Raw genomic sequence first — 14249 nt, forward strand, 5'->3', positions numbered from 1 at the left:
GAAATTAAACGTACTATTTAGGGTCAAACATGTCCAAGTAGTACTCAATCACGCTGCTGATGCACTGTCTCATTTTAAGATACAGGTTTTCAGGTCATACCACCCAGGTGCAGCAGGAAGTCCAACACCTTTTCCAGAGAAGCTATGGCAACTTGGTGCCCCAGCCTATTGGACCTCGTGGCAGCTAGCCTAGCACCCTCCTGCTGCCAATGGCTCTTTATCCTTATCAATTCCTAGATCCAAAACAGAACCAGAGGGGCAACCGTGCTATTCTGCACAAAGCCTAAGGGAGCCCATGCTGTCCAGTAAGCAATCTAGAGGTTTTCTGGCCTACTGGCCACAGGGTGCAGAAGTTCCACTCTTCATTCATCAGTATAGGACCCTGTTAGACCTGGCATCTTTGGCGTGGTTTCCCCTACCTTTTTCGCCTCTACCTCCTGTATTTTTGATGCTGTGCTGGATTTCGTTTTTGCTGGTTTAGATGCTTTGGACACTCTGCCACTGCTGATCAGTGCCAGAGTGTAAGTGCTCCCTGTGTAAATTGTTATTCTGATTGAATATACATGTTTGGCATATTTGTATCACCATGAAGTCCCTAGTAAAGTGCACTGGGTGTGCCAGGGCTGGTGATGACAAATGCTACTAGTGGGCCTGCAGCACTGATTGTGCCACCCACAGGAGTAGCCCTAAAATGATGTCTCAGGCCTGACACTGCAGTGCCTGTGTGCAGTTTAGAACTGCCATGTCCTCCTGGTCAGTGTCCCCACTGACCAGGCCTAACCCTCACCTTTTCATGCACATCAGTCACCCCTATGGAAGGCCCAAGGTACCCCCCTGGGCAGGGTGCACTGTATGTAAAAGGTAGAGCACGTACTAGTGCAGGTGACATGCTCTGGTAGTGAATGGCAGCCATTTTCGTTTTTCACTACTGTAAGGCTATCTTGCTCCATAGGTTAACATGGGGGATGCTGGCTACAGTGGTTAACAGCATTTCTTCCCATAGGAACAAGATAGGACATAAGTATCTAGTATCCCTGAACTCAGAATTAATAACACATCTTTTGGGAAAGGTTGTTTTTAAATCCTGTGTTTGAGAACAGCACTTTTAGAAAGTTGCTGTTCTCTTGTCTGACCCTTCTGTGTGTCTGGGCCTGTTTGTGTATTGACTGTCTGGTTTGAGAGTGACAGGGGCTGGGGGATTCCCCAGGAGGCTGGATGAGTCAGCACTAGGCTGAATGACTGCAATTGCAACTGGAGTGATGGGAGGAGTTAGCACCTGGGCCTGAATAGGGCTGTGCCTGCCTTCCACAATGCTGGCTCCACCCCCCTGCTGGGCGGCTGAGGACCCTGCCCCTCACTCTGAAAGGAAAGATGCAGCCAGCAAAACAAAGTGCTCAGGATCCACCCAGAACTGGTTTAGACCGGGCTCGGGCCCACATGCACCAAGAGAACAAAGACTTTAGGGGTATAAGTACAGGACCCCTGACAACAGAAAATTAGATCATCCTGGAAATCAAGAAGGAGCCTCTGCCAAGGAGAAAGCTGAAACTGAAGAAGGAAGACTGTCCTGCTGTTGCTCTGCTGGACTGACCTGTTGCTTTGCTGCCAAGGAGAGGGGAAGGACTTTGCTTTGTGCTGTGTCCCCTTGCTTGAAGGAATCTCCAAGGGGCTGGCTCCCTGTTTTGAAGTCCCAGGAACAAAAGGACTTCACCCCCAGCTTCCCTGAACTCTGCTGAGAGAGTTCTGTCCTTCCTAGAGTGCTTGATCCAGTTGTGGGGCCTCTGGAAGTTGTACCTGTGCTGGGAAGCTTGAAACTAAGCTTGAGTGACTTTTGAAACTGAAAAGTGTCGCATCGCTCGCTTGCCGTCGCATCCTTTGTTTGCGGGACGCACCAGACCGGTGCGGGAGAATCGAACATCGCTGCGTCGTCGCTGGGTGAGATCGCCGCACCGCTTGCTTGCGGACCGCATCACGTCGCTGCGAGCATCATCGCAGAACCATCGCATCGAGGAGCTGCGAGAGAGAGGATCACCGCTGGACCGGCATCGTCGCCCTGGAGATCGTCGCAGCCCCTACGAGATCGTCGCATCGTGCCTTTGCGAGAACAGACTTCCTACGGAACCTACGCACGGGAATCCATACAAGTGGCCTTCCTCCCCATACAGACCGGATTTGTCGCAACACGCCCGCTGCTGCAGCGGGGCTGTCGCAAACGCCTCCCCAGGGTCTCAGGAGCAACGCATCGCTTGTTTTCCACCGCACCAGCTTCTGCTTTTGGAACTTTGTTGCAACTAAAAGGTACTGTGAGTAAACGTGACGCAACTGTGAACTTTTCACGCATCGGTAGAGAATTCTATCGCAACCTAAAGAATTTTAACGCAACCTTAAGAACTCTTTTGAAACCATATTCTTGAACTGTGTATGTTGGATTTTTGTAGTTTTGGTCTTGTGTAGTTTAGATTAAATACCTTTTTTTTCTAAAATGTTGTGGAGTCAGTTTGTGGTGTTTTCACTGTGTTACTGTGAGTGTTGGTACAAATACTTTACGCATTGCCTCTGGTTAGCCTAGACTGCTCGTGCCAAGCTACCTAGAGGGTGAGCAGGGGTTATCTCAGAGGATTATCTCCTTGCCCTGACTAGAAGCAAGGGTCCCTATTTGGACAGTTGTACCTACCTCTGCCAACTAGAGACCCCCAGATCTAACATTGGTGGTCAGGCGGTGGGATTTGAACTTGTATTTGTACTTGACCCACAGTAATTGGTGTACATCACTAGTGAGTGCAGACCACTACGCCACCGCATACTACTGGTTTTTGGTTTAGATTTTTGATTCTATTTTTGAGTAACTCTTCAAAGCATCATGTCTGCGAAAGGAAAGGCACTCAGTGAGGGGGCAGAAGTAGAGATGGAGTTTGCCATTGGAGATTTGTATTCATACAAAGTTGAGCAACTTAGGAAATTCTGCCTTGAGTTTGAGTGCCCCATAAAGAGCGCCTATGGAAAGGAGGAGCTGCAGAAAATCTTGAAGGCCCATTGGGAGGCACAAGAGGGAGAGGATGATGTGGATGTAGAAAACAGTTTTCAAGTCACAGATTTGCCAGTGGACAAAGCAGGTGCAGGAGCTGGCAGCAGCCATTCTAGCAGGGGCCTCGCCCCAGAAGAGTTACAAGAAAATCAGAGAGTAAGAGAGTATGAGTTGGAAGTCATGAAAATGAAAATGAAGCAATTGGAAGTAGAAAAGGTGGTGGAGGAGAGCAAAAATGCCCGTGCCTTAGAAGAGAAGAAATTGCTTTTGGCTCATGAATTGAGCATGAGAGAACTGGATCTTAAAGCCAAGGAGGTGGATGCCAGTTCTAATGGTGGCAGCGCGCAGCCAGTGCATGGGGGTAAAGTATATATTCCCAAGGACCTGGTACAGAATTACCATAGGGGTGAGGATATTTATGCCTGGTTCACTTCGTATGAAATTGCATTGAAGATGAATGGTGTGCCTGAGCAGCATTGGGGGGGCGGGCCTGTGGAAACATTTTGAGGCTTCTGGGAGGAGTGCTCTAGAGCCCTTAGAATTAGCAGGTGCCATGACCTACCCCAATATGAAGGAGGCCTTATGTCTCAGGTATGGCCTTACTCCAGAGCAGTACAGACTGCAGTTTAGGAACTCCAAGAAGAGAGAGTCTGAGACTTGGATGGAGTGTGTGAATTTGTACTCGCGTGCACTGGAAGGTTGGATGAAGGGCAGTAAAGTAACTGATTTTAAGGGGTTGTTGCATTTAATCAGTTGGGAGCACTTGAGTAGTCTTTGTGTTCCAGAGCTGCGCCAGCATCTTTTAGACAGCAAGCTGACAGACCCCATTGAGCTTGCTAAGGAGGCGGACCAGTACCAGTACCAGTACCAGTACCAGGGTCCACAGAGGAATTGTGGGTATCACAGCCAAAGGTGGGCAGGGTCCCCAGCAGAGTGGGGTGGACAAGGGTAATCAAAAGGAGTTCTCAGAAGGGCCCCAAAATAATTCCCAGGGAAAGGAATCCCAACCCCCCAAAGCTAAACAGCCATGGCCCTCTAAGGGCAGGCGGGACAATAGAGATAGAAGGGATAACCAAGGCCCCCATACCTGCTATCACTGCAATGAGGTGGGCCACATTGCTCCAAAATGTCCCAAGAAGAAGCAAGCACCCACTGGTGCCCCCGCCCCAGCGTTAGCTAGTGTAGCTTTGGGAGGGGATTTGGTTTCTAGTGACTGGGGGGAGCTAGCAGTTATGACCCTTGTCTCTCTAGGAGACCAAGAGGTGGTCCAGGAAACCTTACTGCCCTCTAACACTAAGAAATATGGGCAGAAGGTGACCATCAATGGGAGGGAGATTGAGGCTCTGAGAGACACAGGAGCCAGCGTGACATCCGTGAGGTGTCAGTGGGTGTCTGAAGAGCAAATCATCCCTGGTGTACTCCGCCCTGTAGTGGCAGCTGACAGTTCAGTGCGCTTCAGCAAGCTGGCGCGTGTTCCCTTCGAATGGGGGGGAGTCTCTGATCTCTTGGAGGTAGTTGTCAGTGATGCCTTGCCTGTAGACTGTCTGTTAGGTAACGACCTGGAGAGTTCTCCATGGAAGGATGTAGAACACAGAACTCACTTGGAGATGTTGGGTTTACCTGCGTGGATCTGTGTGTCCACACGTGCTGTGACAGCCAGTAGGGGGGATTCAGCAGAACTGGAGCCTGAAACAGTGGCCCAGAGACCTGCCAGGAGAGGAAGAGGCAGAGGGCGCGGGAAACCAGCCCCAGCCGTTCCCACAGTCCAGGAGGAAGCAGAACCTGAGGGGGATGCCCTGGAACCTACAGGGGAACAGGTGGCCGAACTGGGAGACCTACCTGAGCTGACCCATTGGCAGCAGGAAGGTGGTCCCTCCAGGGAGGAATTCTGCCAAGCACAGAAAGAATGCCCTTCCCTCATTGGTCTGCGGCAACAGGCTGTAGATCAGGCAGCAGGTGGAGCAGCCAGAGATCACTTTATCTACTGGGAAGATGACTTGTTATATAGCGAGCCTAAGTTTGCTGAGCCCGGTGCAGCCCGTGTGCTGGTGGTACCCGAGCGCTTCAGAAACTTCCTAATGGGTCTGGCTCAGGACGTGCCTCTTGCAGGACATCTGGGGCAAGACAAGACCCTAAACCGGATTGTCACCCACTTCCACTGGCCCCAGATGAGAAAGCACGTTGGTTCCTTTTGCAGATCTTGCCAAACCTGTCAAGCCAGTGGCAAGACTGGAACGAAGTTGAAGGCACCCCTTCAACCCTTCCCAGTGGTGAGCACCCCTTTCGAGCGGGTTGGCATAGACATTGTAGGGCCCCTGGACCCCAAGACAGCCTTAGGCAACAGGTTCATCCTGGTCTTGGTGGACCATGCCACCCGGTACCCGGTACCCGGAAGCAGTCCCTCTCAGGACAATCACAGCACCCGTGGTGGGCCGTGCATTGATGGGGATCTTTTCCCGTGTGGGGTTCCCCAGAGAGGTGGTCTCCGACCGGGGTACCAACTTCATCTCAAGGTACATGAAGTCTCTGTGGGAGGAGTGTGGGGTAACTTATAAGTTCACCACTCCTTACCACCCTCAAGGAAATGGGTTGGTTCAACCGGACCCTAAAAGGTATCATTATGGGCCTAGCGGAGCCCATGAGATGGTAGTGGGACGTCTTGTTACCATGCCTGTTGTTTGCCTACAGGGAGGTGCCTCAGAAGTCCTTAGGGTTCAGTCCCTTTGAACTCCTGTATGGCCACCCTGTTAGAGGACCTCTCTCACTGGTGAAGGAGGGTTGGGAAAAGTCCCATGGGAAAACCCCCAGGATGTGTTCAGCTATGTGCTGGCCATCCACAACCAGATACAACGCTTCAGGAAGCTCGCTCAGGCGAACCTGGAAGCAAGCCAGGAAGAAATGAAAAGATGGTACGACCAGAATACCACTCTGGTCGAATTTCAACCTGGGCAGAAAGTGTGGATGATGGCCCCAGTGGAGCCTTGTGCGCTCCAAGACAAGTGGACTGGGCCATATGAGGTGGTGGAAAGGAAGAGGGAGGTAACCTACCTGGTTAACCTGAGGACTCCCAGGCAGCCCCTGAGAGTCTTGCATGTGAACCGCCTCAAGCCCCACTTTGAGAGGTCTGAAGTGACTATGCTCATGGCTACAGATGCAGGAATGGAAGAGGATAGTGATCCTCTCCCTGACCTCCTGGCAGTTAAGGAGCAAGATGGGTCAGTGGATGGTGTGGTCCTCTCGCCCACCCTGACCCCAGAGCAGCAGAGTGACTGTTGCCAAGTATTGGGTCAGTTCTCCTCCCTGTTCTCCCTGACCCCAGGTGTCACCAACTGGTGCGTCCATGATGTGGACACTGGAGACAGTCTGCCTGTGAAACACAAATTTTACAGGGTAGCTGACAAAGTCAGGGCCAGCATCAAGGAAGAGGTTTCCAAGATGTTGGCGCTAGGGGTGATTGAGCCCTCCAGCAGCCCCTGGGCTAGCCCAGTGGTCTTGGTGCCCAAGAAAGCTGCTACGCCCGGTGGCCCTCCAGAACTCCGGTTTTGCGTGGACTACCGTGGGCTCAATGCGGTCACGAAGACTGACACACACCCCATCCCCAGAGCTGATGAGCTCTAAACTAGGCAACGTGATTTTCATAGAGGACCTGCTTGTCTGAATGATAAGGGCAAGGGACATGACATGACCTTTGGCCTTTTTTCAGGAGGCGTAAGGGGGGGCAGATAGATGATCAACTATCCTGGGCTGTGGCGGAAAGGTCATGATTGGTTGGGCATTTTTTCCATCTTTTAGTCGGCATCCCATTATTTTTTTATTTTTTTTTATTTTTTTTTTTAAAACCTTTATTGAACAATGAAAGCTCACAAATACGGGCCTACAACCCCACGGGCTGGCCACAACAGAATGGGCAAAAAAAAAACGCAGCACATGAGAAGAAGTTCTGCACAGGATATGACATCAGGAGCACAGGTGAAGCAATAAAAGGCATCGAGCGTTCAGCAAGAACAGGATAATAAAGGTTAATTTTCTAATACGGGTTGGGGAACAAAGGAATAACGGGCCGTATATGAGACCACAAGGGAGGGACCGCGGCAAGCCGCCATTTTATAAACACAGCGTAAGAAAATGAAGCCATATAATCAAATCTAGCAAAGGACATAAACAGAATCAGACCATCAAGTAGCGACAGTGGCATCAGTCAACCGCGCCCACTCACCACCGCCCCTACCCGAACAGAGAAGACGAGGTCAAAAAGCCCCATCACAAAAGCAATACAATATTCACCCCAACGGAAGAAAGGGACCTCCATAAAGGAGGAAGGGGAAGAGGGAGAAAGGAACGACAAAAGGGACTCCCGCCAAATCATGCACCCCCAGGGGGAAAAACAGGACAATAAAACCGGCATGCGATATAACAGAAACATGATACCAAAAGAAGCAGCGAGCCACAATCAGTCACACACCGGAAGAAAAACAGAAAACCCCCGGGGGAGATACGAGGTGACAGAGTCCCGAAAAAGTGAATACACAAGAGCCATAGAACAAAAAGGGAAATTAAGGGGGGAAAAAGACCCCCCGACACAAACAGACCCCCCCCACCCTCCCCTAAGCCCACCCTGCACCCCTGCAGAAGGCTACGGCCTACCCCCCCGCAGCGTGCCTGTCACCCTAATTAGAACCCGAAATATAGTGGAGCAAGAAAAGTCGGAATTAAAAGACAAAAAAGGGGGGAAGGAAGGGAAGAAGGAAGGGATAAGAGACATACATACATACACACGGGGGAGGGCCGGAGACAGGAGTAAACGCACCCATCCACCCGCCTGGGTTAAAGGTCCAAGTCCTCGGGAAGCCAAAGAGTATCAGGCCAAAGCCCAGGAGCACAAACCAATTACACAGAACCATATCAGGACACAAAGATCATCCAACCATTCATGAACTACCGCATATAAAAGTCAGTGTTTATCAGCCCTGTCCCTTTTTATCCAAAGCAGAAAAGGTCCGATCCGACGAGGACCCCGCCACAAAGAACAGAAGGCAGACAGCAGGAAAGTCCAATGGCAGTCCAAAAAATTCACAGGAGGAAAAGCACGGAAGATCCAGGAAAGTCTCAGAATGTAGCAAACGATGCAGGCACAGTTCCGAGGATATATCCAAAGAAACCAACCCATCCGGGCCGGCACAGGAGACATCACCGGGCAGTGGTGATTGAGAGGGACCAGGAGAGTCATGGAGGTCCGGCAAGACAAGATCCAGCTCCCGGGCCAGGGGCAGAGGAGGCAGCACAGAAGGAGAAGGTGCCATCAGGTTGCGCACCTCCGGGGTTGCAGCCGGGGCCGAGTCCGCCAGGAGAATTCCAGCCACACCCCGCGACATCAATGCCTCATCCGGCCGTGGGGGCCCGGGAGGCCCGCAGTGAGGAATCATCTCCAAAGCCATGAGAGGCGTGGCCACCGAGAGCCGCCAGGAGAGCAGGATGTTTAAGATCCCCTTAAGTGCAGGAAAACCTTTACAGTATCCGACACCCGGGCCTTGCGGCGGGCCCCCAGCGCTCGTCCAGGCCCGGCCCAGGCAAATGGGGTTGGCCGCCATCTTGAGAGCCCAAACAGGCCGCGCGGCCAACAGCCTCCGCCGGGGCGGCAGTCAAGCAAATGAAGTCCCGCCGACAGGCAGTAGAACACCCCGGACAGGAAGGGGGGCCACCAGAAGACGGGGATTCGCCGGCCCCCCAATGTCGCCGGTCCCGTTCTCCGAGTCCGGGCGGTAAAAACAAAATGGCCGGACCGGGGAACAAAGGGGGAGCAAGCCGGACATACGAGGAACCCCTACAATGAAAGGCAGCGCCACCATCCAAGGCCGCCGCCACACAGGAGTCTCTCAGCCAGGAACCTCCGGCTCACACGAACAGCGGTCCTCCGATCACCTCCAGCGCGCCCCGAAGGGCAAGCCCGCGGGCTGCATCCGGCCCAGGAGCCGGGAAGAAGAACCAGGCCAGTCCGTTCTCGAGTCCCCGGAATGAGCGGGGGCACTGCACCGGATCCACAGCAGCCAGGACAACCGGAACAAGTGGTAAGTGCCTGCAGTGCGCCGTAGTAGTACCACACAGCAAGGAGGGCTTCCCGGGGCAGGATAAATGCAGGATAAATGTGAAAAACACAGGCGGGCGAACGGAGCCGAGCTAAAGCGCGGCCATCCCGGTCGCGAGCTAGGCTCCTCCCCCCGGCATCCCATTATTAATGGGGATGCCTGGTGGGGTCAGTGGTCTCTCATCACACTCCAGGGGGCGTTTACAGCTGGTAGGCTGAAGAGTGTGGGGGTAGGAAGTTCCACATCCAGCAGGCCTTTGGACCAATCCCCGCACATGCACATGCGCGCCAAGTTAGCATCACAGTCAGTCCCTTGGAGGTAGTATTGGAGGGCGTAGGGGGTACCCGAGGGAAGTAATCTGATGGGCAACCAGGCCTTCTGCGCAAAGTCACTCTGGTAAGAAGGTGGGAACTAGCAGGTAGTTTGAAATAGTCATCACCTTGAACATAGTGTCATTTGGGACACGCAGAAAACAAGATTGTACGTTAAAGTTTTAGGTTAGGTGTGGCTATGTATTAGTTACGTGTCAAAGTTAGCCATTAAGAAGTGTAAATACTTTGTATATGAAAATTGTTTACGTTTATGAATATGTGTGGGTTTTCCGTGTATTGAAAATGATTGGATTTTAAATATGATTTTTTCATTTTAGTCAAATACGGCTGGCGTTATCCGACCCCTATTCCAAGACATGTGTATTGATTATTATCTATACCTTGGGGGAATGGGGGAGTGGTTAAGATACCCGGGGGTCCCTTGGTGGGAAGGGGATCTCAGCCTGATGGAGGGGACTAGGCAATATCAGGCCATATCCCTAGGTGCCAACTGGGAACTTGAGCACGCCGCACATATGGCGGTTTGTGCCGGTTCACGGACGCTTTCCGTGCAGGGCTAGTCTGCCAATGACGTGGCAGGGGCCCGCCCCACCTTTTCGTGACAACGATTGGCCATTGAGAGGTTGCCACAGAAGCACTCAAGTTCTTCTGGGGCCTGGGAGGCAGTGCAGGTCCCGGATCCTGCCATGACCTGTTCATACAGTTTTAGGGAGAAGATCTCCCTTTAAAAAGGAGCGCCGAGTGGCGGGACGGTCTCTTCCTCGCCGCTCCACATCCCGCACACAACTCTGTCCATGCAAAGGAGTATTTTCATTTATCTCTTTTTTCCCACCCAACATCCCCTGAGGCAGCAGATTCAATGAGTTTTCATTTGCAAGTTTGCTTGACGGTTTCTCATTAAAATTGTTTTTGAATGTTTTCCCTTCCAGGTATTGCTGTATTTTGCCAAATATTTGAAAACGGTTTTATAATGAATGTTCTCTTGTAGGGCGGTGTCAATTTTTCGTATTTTATTTTCGTATTTTATGTGTGGTATCCTTGGTATGCGGTAAGTTCATGAGTGGTTGGTCATTTTTGCCATCTTTTAGTAGGCATCCCATTATTAATGGGGATGCCTGGAGGGGACAGTTGTCTCTCATCATCAAGAAGTGAAATACGTTGCATATGAAAATTGTTTAAGTGTATGAATTTGTGTAGGTTTTCTGCATAGTGAAAATGATTGAATCTTAAATATGATATTTTTTATTTTAATAAAACATGGCCGGGGTTACCCAACCCCTATTCCAACACATATGTATTGATTATTATCTATGCCTCGGGGAATGGGGGAGTGCTTAACATACCCGGAGGTCCCTTGACGGGAAAGGGATGTCAGCCTGATGGAGGGGACTTGGCAATACCAGGCCATATGGTCTTTGGAAAGGTAGATTAAAACATTTTTTTTTAAAGCTGCTGTGTTGTGATGCATGTGTGTTTGCATGGCGACGCATGTAGGCCTGTAGCTCAACTTTCTGCCGCAGCCTTTTTTATGTTTTTGCAAATGCTGTTACGCACCGGCAGGCAATCATCTTTTTCCTTTTTCCAATGAGGAGCAGCATCGGCAAAAGCACTGGGAAGCCAGAGAATCTGGCAATGTGATTGAAAGGCAAGCTCTATTAGCTTTGCCAATGCTTGTTATTTTTCTCCTAATTAACTAGGGTGCTACAACCCCCGATACAGGGGCTGAATTTATGCTCTGCTAGGTTACCCATAATATTTGCCCTCATCTTCAAACCCTAGGGATCGGTCTTCATGTCAGTTGGCTCTCTGTTACTGTCTCACATGCTGACCTCCCCGGACAAGTCCCAGGAGGCTGCTATGAAGGTCTACCGAAATGATGAACTACACTTTTGCACAGTAATTAAAGCATATCTGGTCAAGCCCAGTCAGGGCATCACCTGGGATTGGTGGCATCTCTCCCAGGAAAATGCACAGGTAGGCCTTGAGGAGCCTTCATATACTATTCCTATCTAACCACCTGCCAGTCATTATATCCCCAGCCATCCAGAGACATAACGCAAAATGATGGAGTCCCCAGCAGAATGTGAAGAGAGGTCCCTGAGTCTCACATATCTCACAGATACTCATTGAATTTGTGCTGAATGCATCTCCCTTGAAAGGCTAGGAGGCCTCTAAACAGTCTGCCGCAGATGCTTACATTACGCCCACTGCCAGATACTTTACTTACATTTTGAATGGCTAAATTAACATATCGTATAGGCGTCCTCCCTCTGTCCCCACACTTTTGCTGATTAGTATAGAATTATTTCAACACTAGGCACCCATCTGCACTGATACTCAACTCCCTTTTATGTATGGATACGTAACATTTGTAGAAGCTGAAATTTAACTGCAACTTTTTATCTCCAGTTAAAAGCTGCATGGTGAAAATGATGGTTTGCTAAATACTGTATTCCAAATTATGGGAGTTTTCTGTAGGGTACTCCTCATTCATTTATTTATCACATAGTTTGAAATATTTGCCAATTCTAAATTGGTCGTCAGAAGTAGTAAGTGCTATATAAAAGCAATTAGAATACAATATATGTAAACAATGTTGTCATTCTGTCTGCGACATCATGAGCCTGTCCTGTACTTTCCTTTCATAACCATTACAATCTGGTTCATCAGCTCAATAGGTTCAGCTAAATTAAAATCCCAGAATTCAATAGGCTGTTGAAAGGCCAGGCCTTGAAACTGTGTGCCAGCAGTGACAAAGCAATCTGGCAGGGCCACCTATTGTTGCTGCACGCATCATTGGGCTCGGCCATGTTCCACTTTAGCTTATCATCTAGGAAACGCAATAAATAACGCATTTCCCGCTTTACGCGATTCTGTTTAACGCCGCAGATCGCTGGATTTAATCACTGAGATATCGCGCTATTACCAAGGCATATCTCCACGGCGATTAAATCCTGCGATAGCGGCATGAAACAGAATCGCAGAAAGCGGGAAGTGAAATATTTATCGTGTTTCCTAGATGATGTGCCACTAAGACTTCAGTCGCACAATCCACCTACCATATAAAGTATGGCTAAGTCAGTGGAGAAGTGTGGCTCAATGGTTAGAGCGGCAGACCCTGATGCAGAGGTCTGGCCCGGGATTAGGGTTCAATTCCCGCCTCGGTGGGTCTTGGGCTCAATTACCTCGGACCTGATCATTCTCGCCTCGGTGCCTATTCTAATCATGGGTCCCACTCTGCAACTCTGGGCAATAGCTTGCTTAATCTCCGCAATGGCCCCAAAAGCGCTAGGATGCCTGGGTGCCCAAGAGTGGGTGCCTCACAGGGAAAAGCCAGGAAGGGTTCCACAGCGGTATTCGTACAAGCGCCGGAGAGACCCCATGTGGGGTGATTCGGGCGCTATACAAGTACTACAACATTTACATTTAAGATGCAGGCATAGCGAATCTGCGATAACCACGGTTTGCGCGTTTATTTTATTTTAACATGGGTTTCCTCGTGGCTGCGCCTCATCCCTGGCGGCCAGTGGTAGGCCTTAGGTTTGTATCACCGTCGCTGTCTGTCTGTCTTCCCTGTACTGCCCATACAGTCTTCTGGTGTCTGTGACCGCTGTTGCCTGTCTATCCCCGTGCCTACATTCTTATCTGTGCCCATTCTCTTGCCTTCTGTTCCCTGATTGTACTCATTCTTCTTGCCTTCTGCTCCCCTGATTGCACTCGTTTTTCTTGTCTTCTGCTCCCCTGATTGCACCCGTTCTCTTGCCTTCTGCTCCCCTGATTGCACTCGTTTTTCTTGCCTTCTGCTCCCCTGATTGTGCCCGACCCCAGGTATCTCCCCCCGCTGCAGCTCAGCTCCATCAGAACCTTGCACCCTCGGTCTCAGCTGCCCATTCCTGGGCGCTGTCTTTCCTCGCCCCCCGTACTCCTGATCGCCACTCCTGCTGCTACTGCCCCTGCGGCCCGTGCCCTTTTGTTAACCCCGCCTCCTGCCTCCCGCCTCCCAGCTACTCCTCCCTCCCACCTCCCCTTAAAATGATGGCAGCTGCACGGCTGCGCCGCTGGCGCGCCGAAGGTGCGCCTAAGGCAAGCCCGTCTGCGCCCGTCCGCACCCGGACTGCGCCCAGCGCCAGAAAGCCTGGACCCCGCGAATGCCACGACACCAAACTCCACTCCACTACGACGCCAGCAGCCTCCACGCACTCAACGACGGCCTAAACCACATCTGCTTCCAGGCCACCCCAAAACTGACCCACGGACCCTTCTCCTGCCGCACCTGCAGATTCACCTGCGAGAGAACCACCAAACCTCCAAGGACTGAACCCAACCACCTCCGCTGCATACTCCACAACACCCGCTCTGCACGCAAACACGCTGTCAAGCTCTGGGTCTGCCCGACACCTCCACCCCAAACGTTGCCTTCCTGACTGAGACCTGGTGGAACGACTCCTCAGCACCCGACATAGCCACAGCCATCCCGGACGGCTACAAGATCACCCGCAGGGATTGCGCCAACGGAACCAGAGGAGGAATAGCCATCGTCCACAAGTCCACCCTCAAGGTCGCCACCCACGCAGACAACACCCTCAACACTGCTGAACACCTACACTTCCGGATCCACACTGACCCGAATACCACCCTCAGAGGAACACTCATCTAAAGACCCCCTGGACCCTGGGCTCAGTTCAGCGACTCCATCGCCGACCTCGCCAGCACCCATGCACTCACCTCCACAGACTACATCCTCCTCGGGGACCAGAACTTCCACCTCGAGAACAACAACGACGCTAACTCCGCCACCCTGATCGACAA

General features: G+C 51.3%; 1 long non-coding RNA gene across 1 annotated transcript in view; it reads right to left on the reverse strand.

The window, feature by feature from the left end:
• The window catches only part of LOC144770944 (uncharacterized), a 436724-nt gene that overhangs the window by 367696 nt on the left and 54779 nt on the right, over positions 1 to 14249 (reverse strand). The gene's annotated exons all lie outside the window — the stretch shown is intronic.

Source organism: Lissotriton helveticus, chromosome 1_1 (genome assembly GCF_964261635.1).
Source record: "Lissotriton helveticus chromosome 1_1, aLisHel1.1, whole genome shotgun sequence".
Lineage (NCBI taxonomy): Eukaryota > Metazoa > Chordata > Amphibia > Caudata > Salamandridae > Lissotriton > Lissotriton helveticus.